The sequence below is a fragment of the Malaclemys terrapin genome, chromosome 9, assembly GCF_027887155.1.
Source record: "Malaclemys terrapin pileata isolate rMalTer1 chromosome 9, rMalTer1.hap1, whole genome shotgun sequence".
NCBI classification, from domain to species: domain Eukaryota; kingdom Metazoa; phylum Chordata; order Testudines; family Emydidae; genus Malaclemys; species Malaclemys terrapin.
Genome location: NC_071513.1, coordinates 17,871,659 through 17,888,854, shown reverse-complemented (window position 1 = coordinate 17,888,854; position 17,196 = coordinate 17,871,659).

Below are 17,196 nucleotides of genomic sequence, written 5' to 3'. Positions count from 1 at the left end.
CAACTGAGTATTGAAATAAAACTCAGGGCTTTTTCTGAAGCCTTGCAGTGAATTCAGTGATTCAGCTGTTGTCAGATCGTCTCATATTTTGTTTCTGGGATCACAAATCAGTTAATAGTTAATCATTTTACTCATCTAATGATAAAAATATTTAGTGGTATTTTTATGTCGGAAGTAATAATGGAACTATTCATAGGCCATTTTAAAATTAGGAACTAATGAAAAGTTTGTCTTAAGCCTTAGACCTTTACTTTGATCTTAAATACTGTTTAAATTAACACAAACTGCTATTCATTTGTGACATTTTGAATTATTATGAATTATTTATTATAGGTATCACTGTACAAATCTAAAGGAAGACAGGATCCCTATCGCATCAAGCTTACAGTTTAATGCATTGTTCCTGCAAAGAGAAGTGTGCAGGCAGATTGCTGCATCCACAAAGAATCCCAATGACTTCCTTTCACTCTTAAAATTAACCACTTGATTAAGTATGGTCCTGAATCAGGACCATAGTGATGCCAAAGTTGTGGCCCATTTTATTTCCATCTTCTGACTCTTTTACTGCTGAGCACCTGAATCTCACATGCCAGAATCACCTGGTATATTTGTTTTTAATATTTCATGTTTAACAAAGATAAAAATAACATCAACTGAAGTTCTTCATGAAAGTAAACTTATTTTATTATCCTTTTATTACACTGTTTGCATCAACTTGTGCCAGCTTCCCCTGTGGAGCTGAGGGTGAGAATCTGTAGGAGATCTCCTCCACCTATCCCCTCACAGCCCTGGAAGTCAGAATCTCACAGATAGCCCATCGTCTAAGGGAGGGAATATGTTGCAAAGGTGACACTCCTCCTTTCCGCAACCAAATGTTCACAGCATGGACTGGGGGCACAGATACCTGTGCATTTGTTGGTGACTTAGTTAAAAGCAAACCAGTAATGAGAAGGCCAACCATAAAATTGAGAATGATGTCTTAGTGGTAGAGAAAAATATGAATAAATTGTTATTTTATTTAAAAAAAATAACACAGGATAAAGTGCAGTAGGACAAACATCTCATCAATAATCATAATGACTAACTCGCATTTGTGATCTGCTCCAGGAGAATGAACACAATTTCTTTTAAAATGACTAACACATTTCTAAAATTCTATGTTGTTTCAAAAGAAAGTACTTTGACCTACAGGCTTAATGTAAGAAAAATGACTAAAGTGAAGAATCCCACAAAAATTCCCAGCTACACACTTGAAATGAACACACATATTTTAGGGTATGTCTACACTTTGAGCTGGGGGTGTAATTCCCAGCTTGAGGAAATATACCCGCACAAGCTGTGACTGAGCTAGTGAGCTAAAACTAGTGTATCACAGCAGCATGAGCACTGGGAGGGGCTAGTTGCCTCAACTGCATGCTTAGTGCCTTGAATGGGAATGTGCTCCGGGTGACTAACCCCTCCCACTGGTTGTGTCATGCCAGCTACACTCTGTTTTTAGTGCTGCAGCTCAATCAGAGCTGGTGTGGATAAGTCTCCTCGAGCTGGAATTTAGACTTTCCAGCTCCAACTGTAGACATACCTTTAGTTCCTGCATTTTCTGTTACTTCAGTTTTCATGTTTTTGGTACTTTTAATTCTCATAAATTGCAATGGCTCATTTCAATAAAATCAGGTCAGAATGGGATTGATAGCCTTAGAGTTACAAAGCATAGGGAAAGATGAGAAGTACTTTAGGTGAAATTTTCCTCTCAATTACACCCAGGTAACACAGCTGAAGGTGATGGGGTCATACGAAGAATGGTTTGGTCCAAGATGGCTTAAGGTGATCACAATAGCAGCCTGGGAAAGTGGAACAGTAGTGGGAAGGGTTATGAGCTCTGTCATTTAAAGAAGTTAATTTAGTGTTCGTGAAAAGTGCTGAATTAACAGCTTTAAAGATTGAAGTCCTCTGTTTACCCACAAAGGAATTACAGCCTGGACAGTGTGGGGAACTGTGCCTTTAAGAAGCTTTGGCAATAACTAGTTGGAACTGGTTGTCATGTTATGCAGAGACTCACGTTATGCAATGCCAGTGAGTTACAACTGAGACACTGATAGAAGACCTATCTATGTTAGACTCCTTGACTCTGAATGATTACTTAACACCACACGGAACCAAGGGTAAAATAAACTAAGAAAATATCCTGCTTGGAAAAATGGAGCAGATAAAGCCTCATTAGAGCTGAAACTCCCTGGAAAAGTGGAAACAACTTGAGGTTTAAAAAGTGCTTCCCTTTGTATCTGAAAGCACTTGGTGCCAGCAAAAAGGAAAAACAATCAGAAGGTAGCCTTATTTCTGACAATAGCTGGTCCTGAAACACTTAAAATGTTTAACAGTTTTTAGTTAAGTCAGACTGATGAGGCTAACTATGAAACTGTATAAAATAAATTTGAGTATTGTACTCCACTTGAAAAAGAATCATGAGATAGATATTTTTAAACTGAGTACAAAAAAAAAGGTGAAACAATAGAAGAGTTTGTGACTGATCTAAGACTAAAGAGACCATCTTGCAATTTGGAGGGGCTAACTGAATGTTCCTAATAAAAGACAAGATTGTGATTAGGATATGGGACAAAAAACTCAGAGAGAGATTACTGGAAGAGAAGAATTAACCTTTTACAAAGCAATTAGAATTTGCTAAGCAAACAACGCTACCCAGTCCAGAGTGAAGTTTATGGAGGGTGGATTGTGCTCTGACACTGTGGACATAATAAAGAATCCAAAATGCAATAAGAAAAGAAACCCGAGGCAGAAAGGCATGCAGAACTCAAAGTCATTGTCCACCAAAAACAAGACATTGAGCTGTGTATACTGTGGCAAACAACCTAAGCTAATGCTCATAGGATGACCAGATAGCAAGTGTGAAAAATCGGGATGGGGGCGGGAGGTAATAGGTACCTATATAAGAAAAAGCCTCCAAAATCGGGACTGTCCCTATAAAATTGGAACATCTGGTCACCCTAAATGCTCAGCATATGGAAAAAGATGAAAGAATTGCAATGGATGATAACATCACTTTATGCACACAAGCAGAGTGTGCACAACATGGATAAAGAGCGTGACAACAGGACCGCTAGCTCAAAGGAATTCCTCATAGGAGCAATGGACAATATTGCAGCACAAGACGAATGGACTATCTTGCTGAAAGCAATAAGACAATTATTTATTTTAAGTTGGACACAGGTGCACAAGCAATGTGGTGCCAGAAACAGTGATATTACCACTGAAAGAAAAGCCATAGGCAATAGAAGGTAAATAGGTAAAACTGAGGGCTTAAGGTGGTGAGCTCCCACTAAGGGAGTACAGTATATGAGTAAATAACAAATTAGAAAAGATAGATACCAGGCATAAGAACACCTGTTATTGTGTTTTAAACATTTCAGGCCCTTGGTCTCATCAAGAAGGTGCACATGTCGGATGGGCAGGGGACCAAAACAATTGAAGAGTCTGAGGAAGTCTTCCGGGGCATAGGGAAGTTCTGAGAGTATTTGTATAGAATAAAGCTGAAAGAGCCCAGCCATCCCATGATTCAGGTCTCTAACAAAGTTTCCCTTGCCATAAGGTAGAGGTTAAAAGAGGAGCTGGGTAGGCTCATTGCTCTGGGAACCACAGAGTGAGAAGAAGTACTAAGAGCATTCATTGACCACTACAAAGGAAAAAAAAAAAAAAAAAAGATAGAACCTTTCACTTATGTATAGACCCCAAAACATTAAGTATGTTAAAAGGGAACATTTACCACTACCTAGTAGGGGAGAAATTTGGGGGGAAGATGACTAACACCAAATATCTTTCTACCTTTGATGCATCAGCAGGGTTCTGGAAGATGCCCTTAAAAAAACTAAGGACATGTTTGTGCAGCACCCCTTTTGGGAGACAGTGTTTCTGCACACTGCCATTTGGGTTGTGTTGGTCATCGGAGGTGTGTCACTGGAAAATACAAGAAAATGTTGTTGGTTTAGAGGATACTGTGGGTTTCCTAGATAACATTTTGTTCTGGGGAAAAACAGTAAAAGAGCACAACCAGAGCCTCTGAGCAGCTTTTGAGATGTTGGGCTAAAGCTAAATAAACAAAAATGTAAATCTGGTGTAATAGAAATGACATACTTGGGAAAGAATGTTAGTAGGGCAAGGTGTACAGGAAGATCACAGCACGGTTGAAGCCCTCAACAACATGCCTACCCCGACAGACAAGGAATGGGTATGAATATTCCTTGGAATGGTGAACAATATATGGAACTTTGTGACTAATCTAGCTGCCTGAACCAGCAACCTGAGAGAGCTGCTCAAAGATATCTAGTGGACATGGAATGCAAATCTTAATAAAGAAAGTAAAGGTGTTAATTAAAGCAGCCCTAGTCCTGAGGTACTATGGCAGTAAGCACAAAATTAAAGCTATCCACAGATGCCTCCAAGTAGTGTATTGGCCTTGTCTTCTTATAAGAGTTTGGTCAAAACTGGAGACCCGTGGCCTAAATTCCCTCTAAGCTGTGCGGCCATGCAACTGCGCAGCAGCCTATTAAGCGCTGCTCAGGTGCTCAGGGCTGCAGCAAGGAGAGATTCCTCTCCCCCAGCCCCGGACCCAAACCAGTCCAGTCCCAGACCTGCCATGCCCAGGGGAGACACACCCTCCCCAGCCCCAACCCGGCCTGGCCCGGACCTGCCATGGCCATGGGAGAGGAGCCCCTTCCCTGGCCCCAACCCAGCCCCGGCACAGCCCTGCCATGGCCATGGGAGAGGCGCCTATTCCGCAGCCCTAGTTCTGGAGTTGCCGCAGTGGGGAGAGGCACCCTTCCCCTCCAGCCCAGGTTCTGCTGCAGGGAGAGAGAGCTGGGGGAGTCCTCTCCCCCTGCTGTAGCCCTGGGGCAGCCTGCATCCCAAACCCCTCATCCCTGGGGCCCCACCCCAGAGCCCAGAACCCCAGCCCGAGCCCTCACCACCTGCACCCCAATCCTCTGCCCCAGCTCTGAGCCCCCTCCCATACTCCAAACCCCTCGGCCCCCCCCCACATCACCTCCATATTGTTGAATATAACAAAATCCACGTCGCACATGGATGTAAAAAATGAGCGAGAACACTGCCGTGGCCTATGCATCATGGGTGCTAACAAAAGCTCAGTGTCAATATATTCAAATAGAGAAGGAAGATTTGGCATTAGGCTATGGGTATAAAAAGTTTTATTTATGGAAGGCCTGTGTTAGCTAAAACTGACCATATATATTACACTTATTGCCATTGCCAAAAGGAGCTAGCAAACACCCCTTGAAAATACAAAGATTATTGTTTCAATTTCACATGTATGATTTGCAAATTGAATACAAACCTCGGAGAGATTTGGTGTTTGCAGGCACACTGTCTACAGAATTTGACAAATGTGACAAAAGTGATCTCAGACAAATTGTGAATGATGATTACCAGAGCTACTGCTCAGGATGAGACCCTGCAGCAAGTAATCAAGGCCACTAGAACAGAATGGCTGGACAGCCCCTATTATAAATGTAGGGGAAACTCTCAGTACTACATGGGATTTTGTTTAAAGCCTCTAGGATGGTGATTGCGAATCCAGACAAATGTTAAAAAGGATACATGCAGGTCATTTAGGGACTGGAAAATCTAAATGAAGGGCCAGAGACATTTTATACTGGCCCCAAAGGAACAGTGACATTGAGGAAGCTGTCAAGATTTGTTGCATATGCCAAAAATATAGGTCAAGTCAAGTAACAGAACCCAGGTTGGTAGCCCAGGAAAAATTGGTCCCCTGAAACAAAGTAGGTATAGATTTGTTTACATGGGGGGCTAGAAAAAATACTCTGGAATTGTCCTCGACTATTATTCTTACTTCCCTGAGATAGCCTTACTAGAAGATACTACAGCTAAACAGGTGATTGTGCATATCAAATCTAATTTTACCAGATATGGTATATACCTGACATAGTAATGTCTGACAATGGGTCACAATTTAATAGGCATGAGTTTATCAGTTTCCAGTGAACTATGACTTTAGGCATTCAAGACTAGTCTCCATTATCCCCAATCCACTGGGTTGGTTGGAAATTATGTCAAAATAATGAATTATCTACTGTAAAAGGATGCAGAATCTGATCCGTATTTAGTACTGTTAAATTACAGAATGGCACCAATGAAGCATGGGTTGTCACCCACTGACATTTTTATCATAAGAAAACTGAAAACAAGAATGCCTTAGCTGTTACAAAATGATATCAGAGTCACTGGGGACTTGCAAATGTATAATGAGACAATTAAGCAATACAAAAAAACTCAATGTGATTTGGAGTCCCAGTGGCTGCCACCACTTTATGAAAATGATGCTATGCATCTCTATGAAGGGGAACAATGTATTGACCAGTGTGTTAGCTGCCCTCTTGGTCTGAGGCAGCAGAAAAATGAGAAAGTCTCTTTCGATACAGCTTTAATTTCTAAATAATGTAAAGGCAAAAACATGTGTTGCCTTGCAAAAACTAACAAAAATCATCATAGCTCAGATATCAGGCTATGTCTACACTACCATGGTAAGTCGACCTACGCTACACAACTCCAGCTACGTGAATAACATAGCTGGAGTCGACGTACCTTAGGTCGAGTTACCGTGGGGTCTACACCACGGGGGGTCGACGGGAGAAAATCTACCGTCGACTTACCTTACTCTTCTCGTCGGGGTCGACTTGAGAGCGATCTGCAGTCAATTTGGCGGGTCTTTACTAGACCCGCTAAATCGACCAATGGTGGATCGATCTCAGAGAGTCGATCCTGGCTGTAGTGTAGACCTGCCCTCAGAAACATTGCAGCAAATTAACACAAGACCAGCAAACTCAGAGTCAGTAGGCAAATTAGATATAGATAAGCTCATTGGCAGGCTTAAGAAATGCTTCACAGTTCATTGGAGAAACAAGGTGGGTGAGATAATATCTTGTAATGTCAGATATTATCTCACCCACACTTGTCTCTCTAATATCCTGGGACCAACAGAGCAACAAGAACACTGCATATCACAGTCCATTGGATCGAAAAAAATGTTGACAAATGAATTGACAACTTATGTCATGTACGGTCTCTTTAGCATACTCAGGCAGCCTACTTTCAGTCACTCCACAACTAAGTCTTTGGTTAATATTGACCATATTTATTTCCCATTCCAATGATTTCATATCAGGCATTTCCACAACATTTGCTCTTTGATTTGCTGTACTCTTTCTGGGTTTGACTTCCCTCTTGTTAGGGTGGCCACTCATGCATTCTGAGAATACTGGACATTCCAGTACTTCCAGGGATGGAGTGGGCTCACACCCTCTGGCGTGTATGCCTAGTATGAGGTCCTGCCAGCATGATGGGAGCAATGTGCTCTTCAAAATGGTGTCCCTCATTGAATATCGTACAAAACCACATCTGATTTTGTCTCAGTACTGGATGTGGGGGGAAACCACTGAAAAAGAGGATTGTCTGGCTTAAAACTGAACAAATGGCCAGCCTGCCTCTTATATAGACTTACTGTCCGAACACCCATGGACTCCAATGGGAGACTGTCCATTGGCTTCAGTGAAGTTTGATTCAGGCCATATACCTTAAGGCAAAGTTCATTCAAGATATAGAAAGTAAAATGTTTAAACTTCCTATTTTTATCCAAATAATCTCTCACACTCTTTCACATAATTAATTTTCCTATAGCATATAGGCCTACCTTCTTCAAAGGGGTGTGTGCAAAAAGGTGCATCTGTTTCCTAGAGAAAATCCCAGGAAATGTAGATTGATATATTCACAAAATAATTCAGCAGGCAAATAAGGCATGTTTCCAATTCTAACAAGGATACTTCTAGAAATGGATCCCACCTACATCATAAGTTTTCCTTTTCCATTTCAAAATTTTGAGGCAGGAAGCTCACATTCCTATGGGGGGAAAAAAAAAAAAAGGAAAGGACATGAAAGAGTACCAAGTAAAATTCACAAATCAACTAAAGGAGCCAGAGGTAAAAATATCAAAGAAATTAAGTGTAAATCACAGTAACTCATCAGACAGGTACTACTGGACAGGGAAAGAATCCTTTGGGCCATTTGGACAATATTCCTGAATCAATCAAAAGAGACCCTATACTATGCTTTCCATGAGAGGTGGCCTTAACAGTTTTGGGCAGCCCTGAAAAACATTTTTTTAAATTTGCCCACTCTCTTCGAGAACCAGTTTCTGTCCACCATTCGCATAACAAACTGTACAGTGTTAGTTAAGGATTTTGGGGAGGTTTAGCAAAATTATTCTTTGCAATATACTCCAAACTTGACCCATTTTACACAGAGTTTGTTTGGGGAGAGAGGGTGTGTGTGAAACTTTAGGCCACTCCATCTCCACAAATTACTGCTCTAAAAGTGAAGCCCATCTCTTTGTGCATTCCAATCCCAATCCTTACAAAACTAAATAGTCTTGCTCAGGGAATCTGAAATTCTACTACTTCCCCCAAATCAGAGGTCTCTGTGACCACCAGGCTTGTGAGGACGCAACTCCAGCTCTTCTTCCCTTACACTTATTAATTCTTGACCTAAACATCAGTTACCACATTTAGGCAAATGCTTCCTCTGATTAGCTTCTATGCCAGAAAGGCAAGGTCACAGAACAACGCAAACCAGACCCAGAAGTCCTGGCTCACAATCCTCTGTTCTTCATTCCTTTCCTAAAATACATGTATTCTTTCAGTATAAGTACTGTCCCATGATCACTTGCAGATAATTGGTTTAAAGAATATTATTTGCTTGGCTAATAATGATATAATTAGGAGAGGGAAGTCAAACCCATAAAATTTATTTATTTCTGAATAAGTATAGTTCTCACCATTTTTGCTTAATTTTACCTCTATTTATTAAGTGATCCCTCCCACCCCCTTTGCAACGGTTGACTATTTTTGCAGAAGGTACAGGAATTTCCTAGCTGGGTTTGATTATTAATAATTCAAAGAGCAAATTACTCCATGGCAGGGGAAGGATAACTGAAAGCAGCATTGACAGCTTGTCATAAGCCTAAGGGCCATACATGATTCACATAAAATGAAACTCATTGGAGTCATCCTCATGTGTAATATGCATATGTGAACTGAGACTGAAGACCCCAGCATTCAATGTTGTTCAAATCTAGATGCAGCATTGAATACTGGGATGTGTAGTCTCCAGGGACCATACTTCCATATTAAAGACAAAGGTAACTGTAGGCCCACTGCAGAACTCTATGGGCCTCATTTGGCCCACAGGCAGCACTGTGGCCATCTTTGCCTCATGGCAACTAGCAAAGAACAAGAATGATTGCACAATTTAATTGCTATTGTAACAACATTAGGACATCCTTCAAACATGAGGATCATGAGTGCTTCAGTTCCTTTAAATATTTGCTTATACATGTGAAGACAGGCTGGCCTTACTCCTACTTCTTCCTTGTGACAAGTCCTGCCCTACTCAAGGAATCTCTCACCTTGACTCAACAGCATATTTCCACAGCAGAAAAACAGAAGGCATTTTTCTCTGCTCAGAGTCTGAGACAGACAAGTACTTAAATTATTGCATGCAAATGAGGACTCTTATTTCTGCAAGCCAGACAAAAACAAATCATACAGTGGTCTGTATGTTAAGTGAAACTGAAAAGATTCAAACACCTCTTTACCATGGTGACTCAGTCTGGTTTTGATAACAAATAAATATAGTGTCTCCCTGTAAAGAAATATTGGTATTAATCATCCTGTTTAAGGAGAGGTGATGTATTTGGAAAGAATGAATCATCATTTGTTCTATGTTGTACTCCAGAGTACTGTAAGAATGAGAATTATCCACATAGGCAGACAGTGTCTTCACTGAAAAATGTACTTAAAAATTTAATCCACAAAGAAATTCTTCCTCTGGAATTTATAATCCCTTCACTCAGTGAATAGATATTCCACTTTCAGATTTCTCTCTGTTTATATTGGGAATTATCCCTGTTTCAGCCACTGGTAACCATTGACCAGTGTAGCTGCAACATTGTAAAGACCAGGTGTAGATAAAAACAGCTGCAATTTGTTCTGATTAAATTTATCCCAGTTTCAAGCTGAATGTCAAGTACAGACACAACATAAGAGCCAAGTCTATATGAACAATTAGTGCATGGCAAGCTGAGGTGTAAATCTACATCATACTAGCCTGCCCTGCTCTAACTATCCATATGGTACCTGCTACTGTGCACTGAAAGTTCTGCAGTGCACTTTGATCTACTCACTTTGAAATGAGAGTAGAACAAAGTGCACTAGGGTACTTTTAGCGCATGGCAGAGGGTCCATGTGGACAGTTAGTGCACAGCAGGCTAGTGTGAGATAGATTTACACCCCAGCTTGCCATCCACTACTGTAACTGTTTATATAGACAAATATTTGAATGATGCAGTGCTGAATTTCAACCAGGCCTGACCCAGGCCTTTGCATTTGTACTCAAAATTTTGCAGGCACATGTAATTTTTTGTTCAGCATTGGTAATTATGTTCCTATTCAAGTCAATAGCAGTTTTTCTTCAATGCTGAGTGCTTTTGAAAATGCCACTTGTGGCAGTCTTTGTACCTCATCGACCCCTTAAGTCAGGGGGGATGGAGGTAAAGCTGCCTCTCTATATCTACATCCATTTTCTAAGCCCCCCCCAGTAGTCCACACAGTATGGCCAAATGGCCAGAGTCTACCTATTGCCTCTTCCCGAGTGGGGTAATGCAGCCTAGCAGCCAGAGTCCATTCAATGTGCCCCTAGGGCAGTGCAGCCCAACCCAATGGCTAGAGTCCACCTAATTCTCCTTCTCTAGTGGGACAGCATGGCCTAGCAGCAAGAGTCAATACAGCCACCTTTGGAGGCAAAACAGGGGGCCTAGTGCCTGGGGGCCATCACAAGGAGTTGGCGGCCCCCAGTAGGGGGGCCCAGGCCCATCTAACTCCACCGGGCCCTGACCCAGGGCCCTGACAGCAGCAGAGTGGTCCACCATGGGGTCAGCGGGGAATCCTACCAAAACACGCTGACCTCATACGGGTGGGAGGTACCACTCCCTCACCCTCCCTGGGTCACTTCCTACTGGCTCTCCTGCAGCAGAAGTCCATATGGTATCAGGGTCTCCCAGCTCCTCAGCACCAGACACTCCCTGGGGTTCTGGTAGTGGCAGGCCTCTGGCCCAGGTTTCTGGCTCTGCAGCTCTCGTAGGTAAGGGCTGTAATGGCTCCTGGGCTGGAGCCCCTGCCAAGTGTCCTTCCTCCTCAGCAGTCAGCCCGGACTGAGCAGCTCTGCAGGCTTTTATACTTGACTTCCAGGTGGAGCATGCCCAGCAGAGCCTCAAGGGTGGGGCTTCCTCTGCTAGGAGGGAAAGATTAACCCCCTCCCTACAAGTGCAGGGCCAATCCACCCCATCACACCACCGAAAACATTTAAATGTCTGATTGTACTTGATGTGCATATAAATGTAGATTCAAAATTGCACCCACAACTATTTGCAGCCACAAAGTATCTGACCTTCTCATATTCTATTTATCTCTCACATTTGAAAAGCATCCATCACTATAGTATCTAGGCCAACCTGTAAAAATATTTTACTGGTGATAAAACCAAGATTAAATATATTTCTGCTACAGCTAACTGAATTACGTGGCTTGTGTATTGCAAGTAAAAACTGTTGCACAGATTTTACAAAGAACTGACTAAGGAGTCCACATTTTCCCCCAGGTTATAAAGATTTGAAGGCAAAACTTCCTATAGCTTTGCCTTGTGATTCTTCCTTGATTCTTTCTTGCATTTTTAGTGCCATGGGTAAATTCCATTTTTGCACATTGGCAATATAGGCAGAGGATAGAAGACTATACAAGAGTTTCCTAATATGGTATGTGGTTGTTCAGTCTTCCTGTGGTATTCAGGCCTAGTAGGAGCTTTTTGTTTTTATTTAACCATGTGTTTATTGTATCAATAATCTCTGTCCAGTTATTTTGTATTGCTTTTAACATAACCCTCTCTGAATATCTTCAAAAAGAAACAAGTACACTCACAAAAAATAAATTAAAAAAATCAGTAGATACAAGAGCTAATGACACAAAATATATACAACATTCCACAGAAAGGTTTTCCTCACCATAAAGATAGGGAAACTTAAATTAATAAACAACTACAAGAAGCATATGTTGGGAAAATTCAAACAAAATAGAATAAAAGTTCATCACACATTTTATATGTAAGTGAAATATCCTACTGAAAACCATAACAAAGAAGGATGCAAAGTAGGCTAGACATTTAGGATTATATTCTGCCTTCATTTACAAGCAAACACCTCCCATCAATGCTAGTGAGAACTGCTAGGGTATGAGCAGGGCCAGCTCTAGGCACCAGCAAAACAAGCTGGTGCTTGGGGCGGCACATTTTTAGGGGCGGCATGGCCCGCGCCAGAAGGCCACCCCTAAAAATGTGCCCCGGCCGCCCTAGCTCACCTCCGCTGCTGCTGCCACGGCGTGCAAAACAGCTGATTCGCGCGCCGCTACTCTGGGAGGGAGGGGGAGCAACGGCGCGCGAATCAGCTGTTTCGCGCGCCGCGGCGGCTCGGGGTCTCCCCCTCCCTCCCAGGCTCTCAAACCTGGGAGGGAGGGGGAGATCCCGAGCGGCCGTTTCGCGCGCCGCTGCTTGGGAGCCTGGCTTGGGAGCCTGGGAGGGAGGGGGAGAAGCGGCGCCCGCGCGGCGACCACTTGGAGTCTCCCCCTCCCTCCCTCCCTCCTCCCACCCAGGCTCTCAAACCTGGGAGGGGGGGAGACTCCGAGTGGCCGCGGCGCGGGCGCTGCTTCTCCCCCTCCCTCCCTCCCTCCTAGGCTTGAGAGCCTGGGGGGAGGAGGCAGGGCTGGGGATTTGGGGAAGGGGCGGAGTTGAGGCGGGGCCGGGGGTGGGGTAATTAAAGAACGGGGGGGGAGGGCCGCCAAAATTGTTTTTGCTTTGGGCGGCAAAAATCCTAGAGCCGGCCCTGGGTATGAGGGCCCTCTGTCTGTACACTCGGAGTTGGATCAGTCTCTAAGTGATGCCACAATTTGGACAAACACACACAAAACAATTAAAACAACTCAGGAACACAAGTAGCAAGTTTCTGGGATCTGATCTCAAAAGGCATTGAAATCAGTGGAACTTTTTTCATTGACTTCAGTGGTTATTGTATCAGACTCCTGGAGGATTTCTATGCTTAGAGACTTTGGTGATGGGCACACTGTATAAACCAAAGACAGACACATAAAAAAGTATCTCAGGTGTGCGGTGAGGCAGAAAGGACAAAGTCAATGGCCAAATAATACATGCCACCTGTGAACTATAAAGTTATTCCCATGCAGAATGCTTAGAATAGCCTACTGCTGTCATATAACAGAAGTTATACAGAAAAAAAGGGGGGAAGAACATAATAATTAGAAATGTTATCCTAGTGCTGACATCGAGTCTGAAAGCTTAATTTGTGTCTAGGTTTCTAAAATGTCATATTTTTATTTGATATAACTTACACTTTTGTGGTGCTTTTCATCTGATGATCTCAAAGTACTTAGACATTAACTAAATGCCCCAACATCCCTTTGTGGCAGGTAGTATCATCCCCATTTTAAAGAAAGTTAAACTGAGGCATATAAGGTTTAAGGCCTCAATCTTGCAGCGGCATTGTGCACAGAACCCCATTGACTTCATTGAGAAGATATGTGTAGGGTGGCTATACAATCAGGACCAAACCAACTTGCCTATTATTACAAAGAGGGGGAAATCCTGGCCCCAGTAAGTCCTAGCTCCCAGTTCACCATTCTGACCACTAAGTCATACCGTAAGCAGTACAATCAATTAAGTATTACCTGATGCTTAACTTTTTCGTGCACTCCTATACTCCGGAATTAGAAATAGGATCACGTAATAGTTCAATCTGCTCTTTTCTAATTTCTGTACTTTGGACAGAAGAGATAGGAGTACAACACTCAGAGTAATTTGTTTCTTTCTTTGTGTTTTGAGTCCACCGTTAATTTATCTATACTTTATTCCTTTTCAAAACTGAAAATATAATGAGCTAACAGAGTAGTGGTAAACAAAGATATACTTCATTGAGTTATAAAAAAATGAATAATGTCAGAATCATAAATTATGTTGATCCCTTAATCTAAAATGTTCCCTGGAGTGTTCTCCCCGCAGTTACAGAAAGTTGGACGTAAGTTAAAATTAAAATACATTAAAAAAAAAATAAGTATTGCAAAATCGAATGTATCCTGAGGATTTTCCTCATGTACAGGGTTTGTTTTTGTGTTGGGTAAGGAGAACATGTAACAATGTAAAGACAGTAATTATATAAAAGGGGAGGAGACCATTATAGTCATTCGGCTTTAATTCAATTGGCTATTAGCAAATACTATTTTGACACACTGGGTCAGACTGACAAAAAAATAATGGATAGTAAATATTTTGTATTTCAAGAATTTTTGTGGACTTATCCCACAAGGTGCTGAACCCACAACCTCATGAGTAAAGAATGATTTCATTACAAATATGTGACAAGCTCTCCAAAGTTCGATGGAGGCTGAGGTGCTCTGCACCTCAGTAGAGACATGCAGCACTTCTCAGGAATAGGCTTGCCCATGGTTGCACAGTGTGCAAGTTGAAAATGAAATTCAGGAACCTTAACACAGTCTCAGATTAATTGTTTTCTATCTACAGTATTTGCACCCTACATAATTAGATGTGGTTTAATGGCAGTTTTGCATTCTTACATGTTTTTAATCTACTTTCACACTTCAGCAAATTTCTCCAGGGATCATTTTTAGAAAGTCTATGCATCATAAATATCAGGCTGTCCCTTAGGCCTTGATTCAGAAAAACAAATAAGCATATACTTAAGTCCCATTAGCTTAAATGGGGTTTATAAACAGATGTGTACAGCATGTGCTGAAATGCACTGAAAACTCATGGAGGAAGTTAAGCTTTAAAGCATCTATTTTTCTCCTTATGTGGGATGTTTATGTGAATAATTGTTCTACAAAACAAACTGCTAAGGAGACGTTTTGCCAGTTGTAGTTTTGCTCAATTATTGGTACAGAATGTATTTAATTTAATACTTGTAAGAGAAGATCCATTTTGCCATGCAGTCTTATAATTCTGAATGTTTTTGCTTAGAGATAAATGTACCAACTTCACTGCAGGCAAAATTCAAAAACAATGTTGCAGTAATCAGGAAAAAGTAGTTTAAAGGGATTAGTTCCTCCCTAATGAGGAGGAGGGATGACTAATGAAAACTCCTCTTTACACAGCTAATGGATAACGGAAGTCACCATAAATCTCCTGAGAATGGTAAAGGGGTGGGCTTCTTGCTTCACGAGAGACTACAATTGCAAAATAACTGGGGAAGAGTTTGATTCCAAGTCTCAGTACTGAAAATATGACTTGTGGGCATAACACTGAACAATGTTAGGGGGCACATGCTAAAGTCCTTAATGAAATTTTACTCATGGAAAATGCCCATCTGTAATCAGCTTGAGTAAAGACCAGTTTCCAGTTTGGCAATGTATTACTAATGTATGGCTATGCAGGGCCATGTCAGTCCCTGGATATTAGGGAGACAAGGTGAGTAAGGTAATATCTTTCATTGGATCAACTTCTGTGGATGCGAGGGTCACACTTTTGAGCTTCCACAGTACTCTTTTTCAGGTTTTGGAAACTTACTCAGAGCTGTGACACTCTGAGTAAGTTTCCCAGACCTAAAGAAGAGCTCTGTGTAAGCTTGAAAGCTTGTCTCTCTTACCAACAGAAGTTGGTTCAATAAAAAATATTACCTCACCCACCTTGTCTCTCTAATGTATGGATATACAGACAGAGTTTATTAAAGATCTTCTTATATATCACATTTATTGAGGATTTCTTTCATTAGGGTAATCACAAGTTTTCCAAACTTTCAGTAAGTGGTTTTATTTTCCTTGTTAGTAGGTACTTTATTGACCTACTACTTTATTGAGTAGATATCTTAGCATTAAGGGCCAAATCTTGTTCCAAGCACCCAACCTGAGTCACTGAGCTTAAAATGAAGATCTCCTTGGGGCAGAGACACAGAGGACTCTTCACCCTGAACTGCGAAGTGACAGAGGACCTACTACATTGCCACTGCCACCACCTGATCCTTGGCTGCCCTGACTACTCAGGAGGCAATGGCTCGTAGTTCAACATAATGATCCATCTACGAGTCCCACCTGCACTCTTCCCCCGATATTACCTGCTACCAGATGGGAATTAGGACTCTGGGCTGTACAAGGAGCACTATGCCCACTATGTAATCTTTCCAGATCCTGAAACAACCCACCACTATTATGTTTTCACTGCATGAGGTGCTCCTCATCCATGGAGCAGAGAGCAGGATTTGTCCGAAAAATGAATCAATACTATTTCAAAAAATAATAAATCCACCTGCTCTTTCATTTAAACACACATGTTCACTAGTAATGTAGATCTGCATTTTTAGGAGATTAATGTTTTACTGGCCAACTGCTGGCTCAGTGATAGAAGGCCAATTTTTTGTCCATCTATTTCTTCACAAGAGGACTTTCTAAGGAGCAATTTACACCTTCAACTGGACTAAGGAATGATGAGATGGACAGTGCATGGAGAGGGTTTAATTCGAATGGCTTAGAAACCTGGTTACACCTTCAGTATGTGTTTTAAAATTGTGTGGGACAGACAAACAAGTTTTATTTCTGGAAGTTGTAGTTGCATGGCTACATCTCACCCTGCCACTGATACATCCAGATGAAGGGAACTCATTACTTCATTACAAATGCCATATGCTTAAAAAAGTCACAATCTCCAACATGCTAGTGAGCATCTGATTGTACAGTACTGTAGTTTGTGACTATAGTAGAGTTAGCATTCTAGTCCATTGGCATGTTGAGCCATGAACCCAATGCCCCTTTGTCATTCATTTAAAACTCTGAACTTGTATGTGAGTCAGAAGCTAAGGATTCTCCTAAACAATACATCTGCACAGACTGCTTCTCTTGTGTCAGCTAAACAACTGTGTGAATCCATTGAAAATATTTCATAAACAAGCCTGAACAGTTGTCTTGACTCAACAAGTGAACTGTATCACCTTTGGGTCAGGCAGTGTACACAAAAGGTGCCTTTGTGGCATTAAAG